Source organism: Corvus kubaryi, unplaced genomic scaffold, assembly GCF_017639235.1.
Source record: "Corvus kubaryi isolate FWS band 111438036 unplaced genomic scaffold, C.kubaryi_AGA036_p1.0 64958, whole genome shotgun sequence".
In the NCBI taxonomy this organism is placed as follows: domain Eukaryota; kingdom Metazoa; phylum Chordata; class Aves; order Passeriformes; family Corvidae; genus Corvus; species Corvus kubaryi.
The window spans coordinates 85,412-102,051 of NW_024581641.1; the positions used below are offsets into that span (position 1 = coordinate 85,412).

At 36.3% G+C, this 16,640-nt stretch overlaps 1 protein-coding gene across 5 annotated transcripts in view; it reads left to right on the plus strand.

Moving 5' to 3' along the window:
* LOC121672781 (cadherin-19-like) overlaps positions 1-16,640 on the plus strand; it is a 114,728-nt gene that overhangs the window by 39,048 nt on the left and 59,040 nt on the right. Inside the window, exon 1 of one of the 5 annotated variants that reach the window (XM_042045626.1) lies at positions 8,712-8,873. The exons of the other annotated variants lie outside the window; for them this stretch is intronic. The gene's annotated coding sequence lies outside the window, so the exon portion shown is untranslated. Of the gene's footprint in view, positions 1-8,711; positions 8,874-16,640 lie in introns of those variants that run through there. 5 annotated transcript variants of the gene reach the window in all.

Consider the following 16,640-nt stretch of genomic DNA (forward strand, 5'->3'; position numbering starts at 1 on the left):
GAGTAAAACATATAAAGAGATGATGTTTTTAAAAAGAAGAGGTTTTGTGAATATTTTCAGTTTACCATGAAATACCTCATTAAGCAGGCTGATTTTTCTCCTCAGATTTTGTCGCACAAGGTCTTGTTTGTTGCTTGACTCTGACTCTTCGAGGTCAATGCATTTCCATGCTGTTACTCATGTAGGATTCACGTCAGGGTGTCAGCTGGTATAATTGGTGGACTCTACACAGTGGCCAATGAAGCGAGATATATTTACATTTGCCTGTCTTGCTCATAGATCAAATAGAAGCATTTTGCAAACAGCAGTAACTCAGTGCTATCTTTCGTGTCTTTGATATTTTAAGATCATAGAATCATAGAAAAGAATCCCAGAAAGTTTCGGGTTGGAAAGGACCTTTAAGGTCATCCACTTCCAACTTCCCCAACATGGGCAGGGACACCTTCACTAAACCAGGCCCCCATCCAACCTGGTCTTAAATACTTCCAGGGATGGGGCATCCACAGCTTCTCTGGGCAACTTTTTTCCAGTGTCTCAACACCTTCACATAAAGAATTTCATCCTGATATTTCATCTTAATCCACCCTCCTTAAAGCCATTACCCCTGCTTGCTGCCAATCCCTACCCCAAGAGAAAGATCTTGGCACTTACTGCAGTCTGAGGTCTGCACTGGAGACTCACCCTTCAACAGCTCCAACTGGGTGGAGGCACTGGCCCACCACACAGGGCAGATGGTGCAGACCCCGTCACAGCTTCCTCTAGGTAAATGTGGAAGGAAACAAGTTAGTATAATTGTCATTATAATCATAGTTTAGATTAAATTGTTGTGCCCAGAATGCAACTCTAAGCAAATAAAAGGAGGGGAATTCTTAAAAAAAAACCCAGAAAACAAAGCCAGACAAAATGGGAGGTGGTCTTGGTGTTGAACAAAGCAAAGTTCTTCTCATTCATTTTTGCTGGCTGAAAAACTTTTTCTCAGGGTGTAATACAAAAGCCCAGTTTTTTGATTCTAAGAAATCAGAGAACTCAAACTAATTGCCCTACTCCTTTGATGCCTTTTCCTGGTCTTAAAATCAAGAATCAAACACGGTTAGAAGGGGAAAAGGGATTTTACCTTGGTATTTATTTTAAGGATCCTTAGGTGCACACGTCCAGGTGGAATGCACTGAAATGCACACCACAATGCCCCCCCCCCCAAAAGATCTGGTATAACAATATAGGTTTTACTAATTAGCATATCTATCAAAGATTCTCCAGTGAGAGGCTCGAGTGAGCCCCCTCCCTGAGGAACCTTCCCCTGGATGGTTCTGTCTTAGTTTACAAAATGTGTTCTGGAGAGGACCTTGGGGTCTGGGGCACACTGATCCCTAACTACGAGACTTCTAAGATGTTTAGTCTCCTAGCTTGACAAACAAGTCTAAGAATGTAGGCTAAAAAACACTAAGAATACAAAAATCTATAAAAATATATATAAAAGGGGTATATAAAAGAAAAGGCAAAAAATCATCATGGCATCACTGTCCTCTATTCCCTACCTAGAAATCAAAACAAGGTAGAGGTTTAGGGTGGTACATTGAGCATAGATTGAGGGAACATTGTCCTGTGCAATCTTTTTAGCACCCATTTACAAAAATAAAAAAATATTTGATATTCTGTTTTCTTTTCCCTCGTGGCAAAAGTGATGAGAGTTGGATCCTTACCCAGAAGCTGATCTCAAAGGATTTTAACTTCACACAATTGTCTTCCAAGCTATCATTTAAGCTTTGCTGGTGGGACATGGGATGAAGTGTTGACATTACATAATTCTTCAGATTTTTTCTTTGTTCTTTGTTTGTTTGATTCTTGTTCTTTGTTTGATTTCATTCCTTTTTGGGAATTGAAATGTCATGAGGATTAATCAAAGCAAAACAAAACACATTGACATTTCTGAAATTGGAATATTGAATTTAGTTTTGCTGAACTAATCCAACGGTTACTTTCCTGCCACTGAAATTTGTACATAAGTGTCTGTTTTATAAATGTCCCAGACTTGTAGCCCCTATTCCAGTTCTTGTACTAATTTCTGCACTTACTTTTAAACTGGGACATTACAGTGCAGCAGGATACTGGGCTGATCAGACACAGTTATAGTTACATATTTTCTCCATAAACATACATTTGATATTTCTAATATTTCTTCTGTGTTCATGCTTAAAGTTTTCTACATGTAAATGGGTGTGCTAAGACTTATACTGCTACTTACATAGAAGTAGAAAAGCTCTAACATTTGTAGGTGACTGATCACGTATGTGAAAGAGTGTATGAGGTTTATGTAAAGAAATGGAAAAAATATGTCTTGTTATTCTTCAACATATTCTATTATTCACAACTGAATTCTGATTTGCACTACATATGATCTGTATCTCATGACAGGCACTGTCCTCTCTGCAGGAGACAGGTGGGAGAATATGAACTAGTTACTTACAGACACCAGCCCAATTCAGGCTCTTAGGATCTGATCATCAGCATGAGACCTCAGGCTAAAGATAGAGATGAGATGACATCCCCTATTTCATTCAATTTATATCTAAACACTGTTAAATAGTAAGACAATAAGAGAACTCCATTCCTTCAGGGGATCATCTCAAAGATTTTCCTGTTCTGAATTCATTCTTATTTGATTCTGTCTTGTGATGGGAATAGAAACAGAGGAGGAAAAGACAATCGGGTGTCTGCATATTATTTGCCAAACACGGTGTATTCTATCACAACAGTATTCACTGAGAAAAGAAAAGGGGAAAGAAAAGTAAAAGAGAAAGGAAACATCTTTGGAAAGGTCTGATTACTGTGAGATATTCAGATTATTTTAATGAATGGTCATGCACCATTTCCACAGACTTTTCACACAAGCCACTAAATACACACTTAAGTAATTATATTTTGTTGCAATTCATTAAACTTTTTTCCCCCCTGGAAAAAAAGTCATTACATAGAAAGCAAAAAACCCACACATTATTATCATTAAATAATATAAAAAAAGACACAAAATTATTTTTAAACTGATTCTAGATAATTCAATGAAAAAGACTCTCATTAGTATTGTAGATTAATCCATGTATTTTTATATTTGCAGTGATTCATGCTTAGCTTCTATCTTCTCTTCTGGAAGCTGTGACTGTGTAGTGGTTTGGTCCAAAATACTCATTACTGTTTATCTTCTGTGAGATAAGAATTAGGAGAAAAGCAAAGCAGGCACCAAACTTGAAAGATATAAAGAAGTTTATTAACAGACCTAAAAGAGGGGAAAAAAAATTATACCACCTTCAGAACTCTCCTCCTCCCCCCACCTTCCTCCCTTCTCCCACTGACAATGTAAAAAGACAACCCCTAAGATATTCAGTCTGTTTACCACTTCCATAATAACCTTGTTCAGTCCATTTAGAAAAAGAAGTCTCTTCTTGCTCATGCTATGAAAACATTATCACAACGAGACAGCCGCCCACTTCCAAATATCGTTCAGTCCATTTAGGAAGAGGAGTCTCTGCTCGCGATGTGAGTCCCTTCCCCCGACTTGCAGCTTTTCCCACAACTGCTTTTGAGGGTCCACTCTTGAAGTTTTTTGGGGTACAATTTTAAGGTTGAGCCGTTCAGAAACAAAAACAGAGGCCCTTCTCCTTCCCTGGGAGCAAAGGGTCTTCATCATCTTCATCTTTAGGACTATCTCTGGGAGCATCTCTAGGAACTGAGGTTTTCTCCTTTCCCATTTGGAGCAAAAGTCCTCATCTGGTCCATCTCTCCCTGTCCAAACTTCTCATGAAATTACAGCTGCGTCAGCATCTGCCTATCTCAGCGCAGGTGCTTTTGCTTACGAGTTGAACACTCCACCCCCCATATCTTTATGAAATTACAACGGGATAGTCTGATATATCATAGCTTCACAACAGAATTTCAGCTTTAAGCATCTCCTCTCTCTCTTCCCTCAGGTTTTCAGCTCTTCACAGCACTAAAAGGGTTAATCTCACCTCAGCCTTGCAGCTTTGCAGCTGGAATGTTGAATTTTTCTTATCGCAGTGGAGAGGGGGGAGAGCCGAGCTGCTCCGGCTGCCCACGGCAAGGCAGTGGGGGGGGTTCCACGGCTGGAACAGGTCCATCGGCTTCAGGATGGCCGTGGCCCGGCCCAGCCTGGCCCAAGCAGGGCCTGGCCGGGCCCGCTGGCCCCCACACGGGGCCTGCAGCCACCTGTGCCAGCACCGGAAACGAGAGAGAGCTTGGAGGGGGAGTTTGCCTATTCTTAAATGTGGATCACAGAGGCGGTCACAACTTTAAGTGGCTTAGAGAATTGTCCATATTCAAACTGGCCAGTTGATAGGTTCTATCAGTTCCCAGAGGAAACTGTAAGCACCCCTTAGCAAGGACATCCCTTCCAGGACTATGCTTGCTAACCTATGACAGACTTATAAGATATTTTAGTGGAAATAGAATTCTAGTTGCAAAATTATTAAAGATGAAAGGAAGGGAAAAAAAAGATGCATTTAAAAAAAAGCCATTCTTTCATTCAGCATTGTATATATTTTTTTTTGTATAGTGACAAGATACTGCTCGGGAATGAAAAAGAATGTTACTGCATTTCAGCCTATGAAGCCCTCTAGGCCTCACTTCTCTTTTGTCTCGTTTCCACTTGGCTCCTCTTGAAGTTATACCTCCCTTAAGTGGTTATAAGTAAGACTAGCTTTAGGAAAAACTGCATATCAGAATCCCCGTTAATAAGTCTGTCTAGAAATGCCAAAGATCCCAACAATAACAAAACAAAACAAAAGGAAACAAAACAAATAGAATAACTCCCACAGATTCAGTATTGAGTCTCCAGAGATACAGATATTATGAATGGCTTCACTGCTGTTGTGAGCAATGAGACTCCTTTTATTTTCACAGCACTTTCACCTTCCAGCAGTGTTGTGCTGGCTATTTACCCAGCCTGGAGTAATTCTGCTTAGCTTGATGAAAATTCCAAGTGCAAATTCCAAACACAAGAGCCATGATTTGGGCAGACATAATATGGGAGAATCACCCCCCTTGAAATCATGGGTTCTGTTCCTCTCCTCCCCAACACTTCCTGTCCTTAACTGAGTAAATTCAACTTGCTCTGATATCAGATCACTGAGTGAACCCAAGAGAGTGAAATCTTATGAGATCAGTCCAACAAGGCAAATGTCAAAGATTGCATCTTCTAGAATGAAAAATGACCCCTTTAAAATTTTTTTACAATTTTCTTTAATTTTTTAAAAACCAAATAATTCTCTTGGGTTTTCCCATCTTTATTTTTTATTCAGTTGCTGGAAAATGGAATGTATTTTCCTTAAAAAAAGGGAAATAAAGATAACTACCCAACTGAATTCTTAGGACTGTCTTTCTTTAAGTCATGTACATAGCATGATAGCATGTACAGATATATCCATATCACTATATTTGAACAGAAATTTACCTTTAAAAGAAATTAATAAATATCCTGTTATAGTTGGCTGATCAGTAACCAAGTTTTAAATTATATAGACATTTTAATTCCAAATTTATTATCATGCACTTACCTCTAAGCAAACACCTAATTCAAGCTCAAGATTATAGATGGATAGAATTCCTATTTTTAATTACAACAGAGACAGAAAATACTCTAAACAGTTTAACTGGATTTTTTATTTCCCATTGCCTATATAACAACACATTTATTTATTTATTTTGGTGAAAAAAAAAAGTTCACTCAACTCTTCCAAACCTCCTGGAAGGTTTTGCTCAGGGGATGAGTAGAGTTATTCTGCTGAACTCTCCCATATCACTGAGGGCCCCCTCAGTGGGAAATATCATGGTCTGTGAGATCAGGAAAGAGCTAACAGGGTAAAAGCTTTCCTCCATAGGTGGCAGTCCAAATTATTTCCTTTCAATGTTAATATTGTAAAGTCTGCTGGCCATTAACAGGTGCCTACACAAAGAGAAGCAGAGATTGTTTATCTCATGAGAACACTGTATTAGGAATGTGTTCTCTTCCGAGTTGAGAAACTTTTTCTCATAATTGTGTGAATTATTTGACTTCTTTTTTAAGGGGCAGACTATACAACTAGTTTTGGGGTTTTTTCCTTATAGCTATAGCTTAGCTATAGCTATAGCTTTCCTTCCATGCTATCTTCACCTTGTCAAAAACCTGGCCATTGTTATGGTCAGTTCTACTAATCAGTTCTTCAACAAGCATTTCCAAGAAACTTCGATTTTTTTTTTGCTTTCTAGTGTTCATTTATGTTTGCTTCACATGGCACATCTTACTTAGATTACGTCCTGTGACAGGATCCAGCATTCTCAGTAAATGAGAATATTGTGTTTTCCAACTGTCAGCAATGGTTTTGCCCTTTTCTTACATCTATGTCTAGTTAATTCTGCCTTGGTGAATGAAATGTCACCTCTTCTTTATTGGTAGAAAGTCAGTGAGAAGCATAGTTCATAAAAAAGCTGTTCTTCTGGGTGGTAAGTTGTAACATATCTCTGAATTCCAATTACACTTCTTCAGTTTCCACAGATCTTAGGAGAGCATCCTTCTCCCCTTCACATTTTTCTGGTTTGCACCAGCTATACCTCACCCTTTACACAGCCGATGTCAGACCATGAATCAACAGTAAGATGTCACCATTCTTACTGACTAGCAGCTCTCACCAAACATTCCTGTTTCTTAAAACAATCAAACAAAAAAGCAAACAAAAACCCAAGCATGATAAAATGTGTAGAAGATATGAAAATGTGATCTTAGTTCATGTTAATTCCCTTGCTCAAATCTAATGTCAAGATTTAGACAAATTAAGTTTTGTCTAGAACAGGCAAAAAATGCTTGAGGTAAGAGCAGCAGAAATAAATGTCAGCTTGTTTTTCACATATATAATTTCATAAATAATTAAATAATGTGTATTAAGAACACAGTATTGTCAAAGAACCTTAAGCTGTGTAATAAAGCTTTTATTTGAGAAAAAAAATCTTAACTGATCTATCGACTTAAAGCTAAAAGTGTATATTACTTGATAAATTGTATTAATTTCCAGCCTGATACAGAAACTATGTTACTAAACGACTAAACTGAAGTCATTAGGATGAGATAATCCTCAAGAAGTTTTCATGAGATCATCCTCAAAAGACTCACAAGTAATTCTGAATAATCTTACAAAAATCCAGCTGCACAGATAATTTACACTGTACTTTCTTACAGAGAACAAGTCTTTCTGACTCTGTCAAGATGGACATGACGGGTGGACAGTTTTCCTGTGTTACTTCAAGCCCATTCAACTCAAGTTTTAAAGCCTGTGATATTAGGGGGGTTTGTGTTTATTTGGGAGCAGTTAATTTGACCTTGACATCTAGATGTAAATACAGTAAACAGTGATTCAGTATTAGCCAAGGCACCAGACTTCACATCTTCATCAACCAGAACTGTTCCCTTTGCAGACCATGGTCCAATCGGGCTGGTTTACAGCATTATCCATGCTAAAGAGTAACCTTTCCTCATTTGCCATTTCTTGTGCTCTGCCCATGAAATTCCTGGATATCTTACTAAGATCTGCATAGCTGGCCGTAATTTATTTAAAAAAAAAAAAAAGGTACAATATATGTGACAGAAGTACAGACAAGAAGTTTTACATTTCCACATAGAAACAGTTGTTAAATTTTCTGAGACTGGATGAGGAAGAAGAAAAAGGGAGAGAGAACTTTTCTTGAGATAGGTTGCTTGGAGGGTTTTTTTAGTTTTTGTTCTATAGTTAACAGGACATATTATGTCTGACAAAATGTAATGTTTGGTTTTTTCCATTTAGGACTTCTCAGATATCTTCTTGGCCTGGAGCTATAATTGATGTGGTACTAGGCTCTAAATTATACCACCATAAATATGTCTCCCATAATAATTACTGAAGTGTTACTGCAACACACAGTTCTTGTTTCTTCACCAAATAGCCTCATTTTTTTATAAAAGCATAATGAATATTTGAATTATTGCTCAAAATTTCCTAAATTCACTTAAGAGAAATCTGATTTCTATGAAAAATTATAACCTGTTGCATAATTATTCCACAATATTTTTATGGGATTTTTGTGGGGTATTTTAAATTGTATTATTTTTATTACATTTTTCACTTGACTATAAAACCCCTATATTTTAGTAGATAAAATTCAATTTTCACAAGGAATTATAAGAAAAGAAAATGCATTTATTTAGTGCCTTTAAAAATACACAGGAAAATAAACCAATATCTTGGGCATGTGTTTTTTTTCTCAGAGTGAAGATTTTATTATTTTTTAAACTAAATTATTTGGTGGGGAAAAAAATGACCAGAGGGCAAAACCCAGACTATAGAAACTCTCTTTTTTGACTAACTTTTGTGACTACTCTAAACTGGCCACTTTTTTCCCTGACTAAACTCTAAACAGAGGGCACATCCCTTTCACTTGCAAAATGCTCTCACACAAAATGAATTACCTTCCCACCACCCTGGTTACTTGCCAGGGAGTACTTTATTTTTCCACTAGGAAGAAGAAAATCAGCTTGTATTTTGCTTGCTAGAGCCTTCTGCATTTTAATTCTGAACTCTGAATGAACATCAGAGAGGCCTTATGATGTTTTGCACAAAAGTGCCTGTGTTCATAGTTTTACTCAGGGCACCCAAAATAGCATGCAGTAAGCAGTGTCATACTGTGAGTTTTCAAAAGTAAAAGCACAAGTGACTTATACTGGCAGGAAGCTGTAACTCCTAGAGCTTTCTGAGGATCTGTGAAGTAAAACAGAACTGCTTACTTCTCTGCATCCCATGTTTCACGCAACTTTTGTAATATCCATTCCTTTATACCTAGAAGGCCCTGAAGTTACACAGGTAAGATATTTCTCTCTATATTTATTTTTATTTTTTGTATTCTAAAATCAAACTTAAAACACTTACCTGGGTGCCTCCAGTGCAAAAGCCACAAAAGGCAAAGACAAACCCAGAAGCCACTCAAAACCTCTAGAAAGAGAAATCTGCCTTTGTTGTTTCTTCAGAGTCCACTGTCTAACTTCTATATCTGTGAAATTCCAAACTTCTAAGTTGGATTTAACAGAGGAAATACTCACTATGCTTGTTTTGTGTTCAACTTGCACACTAAAATTTTCATGCTGATTATCAATCCATTTTTGCAAAACCCCCAGCTCTGACAGAGTGCTTGTGATTACTTCAACTGCACTTAGGTGAGTGATTGTCACGAAAGTGTGCTTACAATTTCTGAGGGTGACATCGAGAAGCGTGAAAAGTCTCTTGCTTTAAAGGAACAGTGGGAAATACTCCCTTCTTGATACTCTTCACTCTGATGTAACAGAAATAATATATTTTTTTCCTTAATTTCACTGACATTTCTGTTCCCATTTCTCTTTATAATCCCCCACCTAGCAACTGCAAAGTCTGTCATACCACAGAAAATGTGTGCCTCTACTTTTGTCAGATCTCGAGTGTTAAACAGCAATTTGTTAATAAATGAGATTTTCAAAGAACTGTGTGGTACATACACTGGCAAAATATTTGCATTGCATGTTTCTTTTGTAATGCTTCTACTGGAGGTAACTACAATTTATTTTTATAGCTCAGACTCTTCAAATAGACTGTAGCCAAGAAACAACCAGTAGAATATAGCCCAGAGACATTTAATAGCTGCTGATTTGTTATTAAAATACTGAGTGTCTGTCATTTTGCTCATTTCTACAAAATATTTTGCTATGAAACTGGTGGGAATTACCCAGCTTTTGGCTTATAACATTATTTTTTAATAGATTGTTATTTAGAATCAGTTGTGGTTGCAAAAGCACTCCAGATAAACTACTTTTATTTTATACCTGGATAAATTTGCACTAAGGTGCAAAAATTGATCTGTGGACTCAGTTTTAGGAGTTATAACAATACATTTCAATGTTCAGCATTTTTCTGTTGGAAGTGTTGAACCAAGCACTTACATAAAATGAATATAGGGCTGTGACAGGAGTTCAGACTTTCTGCATTTTTACAGAATAAAAAATGCATCAGTGAAAGAGCTAGACAACGAAAATCCATTCTTGGAATTATTTTTAGGTAGTGGAGAGAGGATGAAAGAGGGCCTTGCTCGCAAAATACTCTAAGAGAAGTAGCTTAAAATTAAAGAACAAAGTCACAAATCTACTATGGAAAGCCACACATTTTTAAAAGCAAAATGTAACTACTTTTACCTAGGTAAAAGTAAAAGGTAATTTATGAAATTATAATGCACACTTTACATTCAAAACCGAAAGATGTATAATATCTTAAAAATGAAGTCAATATACTTCTTTCATGTGTCAGAAGCTTTTCTAATTACTGATATGAAGTAATTTTCAGACAATATCAGCAGAATTTTAAAGCGATATATGAAAACAATATATGATATGCTATACAGGCATATTTTAATGATGTTTATGGTTTAAGCTATTGTTGCTTTTCATCATTACTCTTTGGTTTATTTGCTTTGATACTTTATAATTCTTTTGGGTGAAATTTCCATTGTGTATTCTTTGCACCATGTTCTCTAAAAATATACTTGGGATCTTCTTGTTTAGTTTAATCAGAAAGATTTGGCTATTTCTTAAATCAGTTTAACTTATAAAGTAATTGTGCCAACAGATCTAACAATACAATAGATAATACTGAATTAAAGTATTAGATCCTTTTCAGGTGAAAACCATTGTCTTCCTTTCACTTTGTAAGTCATAGAAAGTTTTGATTTCTATCACAGGCAGTAGAGATAAGTTCCACCACAGTTCCTAAACCTTTTCCTATTTCAACTATGTTCCAATCCCTTCGATGCTAAAGGGAGTGAGGTGTAACACGTCTTTCTTATCTGTCCTTTGATTTTTTTATCCAACAAAATATTTGTTTCTGAAAATGGATGAATCAAAGGGCCAGAGAATGTCTATGGTAGCCTCAGCTATCCTGGTTATCCTGGATTCATTCCAGATCCTGCTAAGCAGACAAAGTACACATCCATTAGAGAGGAAGTTGGTGTGGATGAAGACCACATGGGACAGACCAGGGAACATAATTCTGCTTTGGGTACAGACATCAAGGTCTCTTCTCTGCATGTGCATTGCCTGCAGCACAAAAGAAATTGCAGTTGCTGCTGCTAACAAGATGTAACTGTTAACGATGTTTGCAAAAGAACATTTCTCCCAGGCTTTCTATTAGGGACACAAACATAGCGAAGACCTTGCCGATGGAAGGTGGTATTAAATTAGAATCTTTCATTCTCAGGCCACTGACCTAACTATTAAAGCAAACTCCTTTTGAGACAACATAATTAAGGAAAAAGGGATATTTAATTAGGATAAAAGCAGAAAAAAAAGAAAGTAAAACCTCAGTAAAAGATTTTGTATTTGCAAATACAGTACTGGAACTAAAAATACAATACCTGAGGATTGCTAAGATTATCTTGAGGGAGAATTCTAACACGTATGTTCTGATGCAATTTTAAATTTGTGGAGGGCAAACTCTTTTTTGCATTGACACTGCATATATATATTTTTATAACTAGGGAGTGACAGCAGTTGCAAAATTGTTAACTAAACATTAGAGGAAGTGTAAGATGTCATTTAACATTTTACTTTTTACACATAATTTCGACACACTGGAAGTCAAAACACATCTGAGTAGAGTAAATGATAAAATATAAGTAATAAAAGAATAACAGAATTAAGTGTGACTGAATACTATTGTTAAGTCTTTAACGTGATTAAAACCTAATCAGTATAAAATATGGCTGCAAAATTTCTCAGTATTTTACAGATCTTTTAGACAGTGCTAAATAAAAGAGAAAATTGAAGTTCTTGAACTTTTATTTTGCTTATAAATTTTCTGTTTAAGACTGGGTTTCCAAGTATATTAAGCAATAATAGAAATTATTTCAAATATTTCAAATGCTCTGCCCTCCTTGTCATGCAGCATAAAGAAGGTTTGAGGTTTTTCACTGTTAGCATTCAGATGGTGTAGTCAAAATGATGCGTTTTCATTAACTAGAAAGCTTACAAAAATTAAAAGGGATTTAAAGAGACAATGCTTGTCAAATCGTAAAGACACTGTGGTTACACACTCCTTTCCCTGTAGAGAACCTTTTCAGAATGGTGAATAGGATATCTAGAGTATGTGGGAAATATCAAGCTCCTGTGATTCACAAGCTGAGGTGGGATAATGCAATCTGTCAAAACTGCTTAGAGAAAAAAAAGAGGATTAAAAATCTTTGCAAAGAAAGCTGTTATTTAACATCTCTTTAAAAATTTAAATTGTTAAATGGTATCTATATATCCCAAGCAGAATTTATTAGGAGATGGAACAAAGATCTGTATCTGATCTTGCTTTGCAAAGAGATTGTGGTTCACTGGATGCTGTCACAAGTGTACAGAGCTCACTTCCTAGGAATCATGCCCACTTTCTGGGTAATACTAAACACAAGATACAAAACCAAAACAGATGTGACTCCTTGTTAAATCATTAATCTGTGATTTCTGGATGATTTGAAGCACTCTGAAGATTTCAAGAAATCTGCCAACAAACTTCATAAACAAAATCATAACACAGCAGCTTGTAAGAATTTATATAATCCAAAATACTCTAAATATTTTCTGCATCTTTTTTAGACATTTACTGAAAATGGACATACAGCACACATGCTGTTACACAAACCCATGCTCTGTGTTACATGTTGGCATCAACACCTACATGCAAACTGGTTGAGAAGCTCCCTAGTGCCTTGATACATTGTCATGTATTCTTGAGAAGATGGAAACAAACAAAAGTTAGGAGCAGTCCTAAATTTGCTTTCCCTTTTGACTTATCCATGACATTTGAAGCAATATGAAATGAGATTTTTTTTTCTCTAACTGGAGTGAATTCCTTCTATTTCCTACTTTAGGTGAAAAACACAAAAAGAGATCATTGTCCAAGGGTCCATGAGCCATGACAATTTTTCACACTCATGATATCCTTCCCAGGCTCTTCAGCATCCAACGGAGCCTGCAGAAAACTTCAGGGATAGAACAGAAAGGAGGGCGTGTGCCAACATTAAGCAAACTATAAACCTTCCATCTTTGCTCTCAAATTAGAAAACAGTGCTCCTTTCAATTACTGCCCAGTTCAACTTCGTAGAGCTGATTTCTTACTCTGTCTTTCTCTGTATGAGGCAGATAGTTGTTGGAGAAAATTAAGGGCATTGCTGGTGCTGTTTTTATGTACCACTGTGATATATATTGACTAGGCCAAAATTTACCCTTAACAGTAATTCCCAGTGGTAGATGAGCTAGAATGATTTATGCTACTTTATATCCCATGAGATACCCCTGGAAAATAAAAAGATGTTTCCAGACAAATTAAGACGACAACTAGATTTACAGAACGAAAATGTGGTAAGTGTATTGGTTTTCCCCTAACATCAAATTTAACATATAAATTGAATTGGTTTCAAATGCCAGGTCATTAGATAGCTGGCATACATGGATATTTTCATAAAAGACTGACCCAGAAAATGTATAAATAGCATTTGTAAATGTCATATAGAGATAAACTGTGATGATTGCTCAGCTTTTCATATGCACTCTTTCAGGAGTGTGCAAATGTTACAAAATTAGACTCATTTTCTGGTGCCTCACGTATAATTTTCTTCTACTCAATTCTTTATCTCAGCTATTTTGTTAAGCGAGCATATTATGAAAATTTTTTTTCCACTTAAAGATTACAGGAAAACAGAGCCTAGACTCAAAGACTGTCACAGCTTAAAGTCAATTTGACAGCGTGGAGAATAAATGGGCTAAGTTACGTGAATGGCTAAGTTACCTAAGTTACTGCAGCCTGTGGCAGTGGCAGTGATGGTACCCTCCAGGAAGAAGTTCAGGCAGGTCGATAGAGCAGTCTCCACCACATGGTGCACAGCATTGGATGGGTCTCTCTGACTCCCTCTTAAGAGTCCTTCCACACACAAAGAGTTTCTCTCCTCACATACTGTGTGGTCCCTCCCCCATGCACCTCTCTGAGCAACCCCAGCCCCATCCACTACTGGTTCACAGGTGGATATCTGACTGGGATTCCCCATTCAAATACTCAGCACTCTGCACCAGCCCACGACTGTGGCTGTGATTGGGATTTTCAGAGCTTTCCTCCTCTGCTGCCGGCTCCTGCTCAGCAGTACCGTAAACTGCTTACAGTGGGAGCCTGAGCCACCCTCAGGTGACAACCCAAGACTGGATCATGAAGCATCCCCGTTTGATGGGCAGAGCTAGTTAGTTCCACCACTACCATCTGAAGGACCCAGACATGTCACTGAGGTCTCTTAGCAACCCAGCACCAACAAAAAAAAAAGATTTCTATTACAGCAAGCCCTTACAGAGCAAACCTAAGAATTATTAACCTAACCCCCCCAAATAATTACATATTTTAAAAAAATAAGTTAGTTTCAATAGATAATATTGCTTATTTCCCCAAAATAAAATGATTTTCTCAAAGGAGAAGAAAATTTAAAGCAAGAACTTACTCCCAAATGTAGTGTCTACAAGCATGGTATTGTTGCATGCATGAAACATTCAAAGAAACTCTGAAATATAAATTTATATCACATTTGCCATCTTTATTATACAAACTGCAAAAGTAAATAATTCACAGATGTGAATAACTGTTAAGTTGCCATAAATTATGGATTTTTGCTTTTTCCTCTGCTGGGTTTTTGTTGTGTAGTTTGCCTGTTTATTCTTCTCTTTTCTTTTCTTTTCTTTTTTTTTTTTTTCTTCTGATAGATAGCCTCTTCAGAATAATAGCTGATTTCCAAGTGGAGACATACTGCTTAAGTCTGAGCTGCTACAATCTGATTCAGCCCATTTTGTTTCAAATGAAAACTAGACAGCACAGCAAAACTGTTGCATCATAAAAATGATAGAGTGTATTCCTGAGTATTACTAATCATAAATGTCAGAGAGAGTAAAAAGTACAGTATTTCAGTAGGATATCTGAAGATAAACTCTGTTTGGAACAATTTCAGTGGCCTTTCACTGGCAGCAACTTTAGATTTCTAAGAATTCATAATTGTTGCCTGTAGGCTTTCTTTTTTTTTTGTCTGGCTATGTTGGAGAATGTTCACTATACCTAAACCAGGGAAATAAGGTGATCCTACAGGCTGATATAGCAGAACCTATTGGAGGATGAATTAATGTCAGTTAAAGACTGAAATCGTATTTACCTCTAATGCATGAGAAATGAATTTTAATGCATGTGTGACAAAATCACAGAAAACTATAAAGGGAGGTAATAAAATTTCATTTTGCTTTGATGTATGTGCATATCCAAAAGAAAGGGTTTTTTTTCCTTTCTACATGGCATAGTGGTTAGGATTTATATATGTTAGTATGATACCAAAATACTATGACATTGTGATCATATTGATCATAAATCTTAATAATCACATGGAGAAAAAGCATTCTGGCAATCAGCTGTATTAAGTAGGGATTAAGAATGTGTAAGAAAAAGTTTTCTGAAGTTTTTTGTCTTTTTTTTAATAATATACTGGAACAAAGGACGAAATGTCAACTCTTTTGGATAACATTATTCCTTTTGTTCAATCTAGAAAAAAATTGTTTAAAAAAAAAGGGCTTATATTGTAATTCAAAGTAGTTTGTACCAAGAAGATAAATAGCATGCTTGTTAAGAATTTTAAACATTGTTTTAAATGAATTAATCTGTGAAACATCTTTGTTCTTGTCTAATTTCCTTTACTGGAATCATCTTTCGCTAACTGAAATGAAAAAATTCCTAATAGAGGAACATGTGACCTGCCTGTAAATGTCTTTAAGTCACTTATTACCTTAGGTTAATTGACAGGATTCTCACTGAACAGAAAGATGGTGTTTTAGACTCCATAGGCTACTTACCTTTCTTACAATGCTGTAAAGCACAGATACTTTCTCTTTCCATTGACTATTTAGGGAGGCTGCATAGGACATTATACTAGATCTTTAACTTTCAGGTGCTTAAATTAATAAATGTCATCTCAAGAAAACATGGGAGCCTCAGGCTCTGTATTATTAAAAGCAAAAATGTTATCTATGTTGCAAAGAGTAAACATTCACTTGCAAGAAAAATACTAGATAAGCTCTTACGTTATTACCAGGCCTATAATATCTGTAAGTTCACAATAAACACTGTAATATTTCATCTCATAGTCTCTATTTTTCAATAAAAGAACTTTATTCCATATTATGTTCTGTTTTTCTGGTGATAAAATTAATTTTATACCTCATTTAGCAGCTGTATTTAGCAGACAATGATTCTAGGAGTAGAAATAATTTACACAAATAATACTAATAAAGGTAAAGTAATAAAATAGTAAAAAGGTAACAAGGAAAGCTAAAAAGAGGAGAAACGAAGCAAAATTAAACACTTTGGACAGTGTAGCTTTGGCCAAAGCTCTGACAGATCTTGTTAAAATGACAGTGGGTACTGAGGAGAAGCATTGGATGTTTTTTACTCAGCAGAAACTGTGAATAAGTTTGATTTAACCGAGGCTGAGAGGCTGTAAATTGATTTCTTGATTCATTTAGGACACAGTCAGGGGCAGCATATAGAAAACCCTGG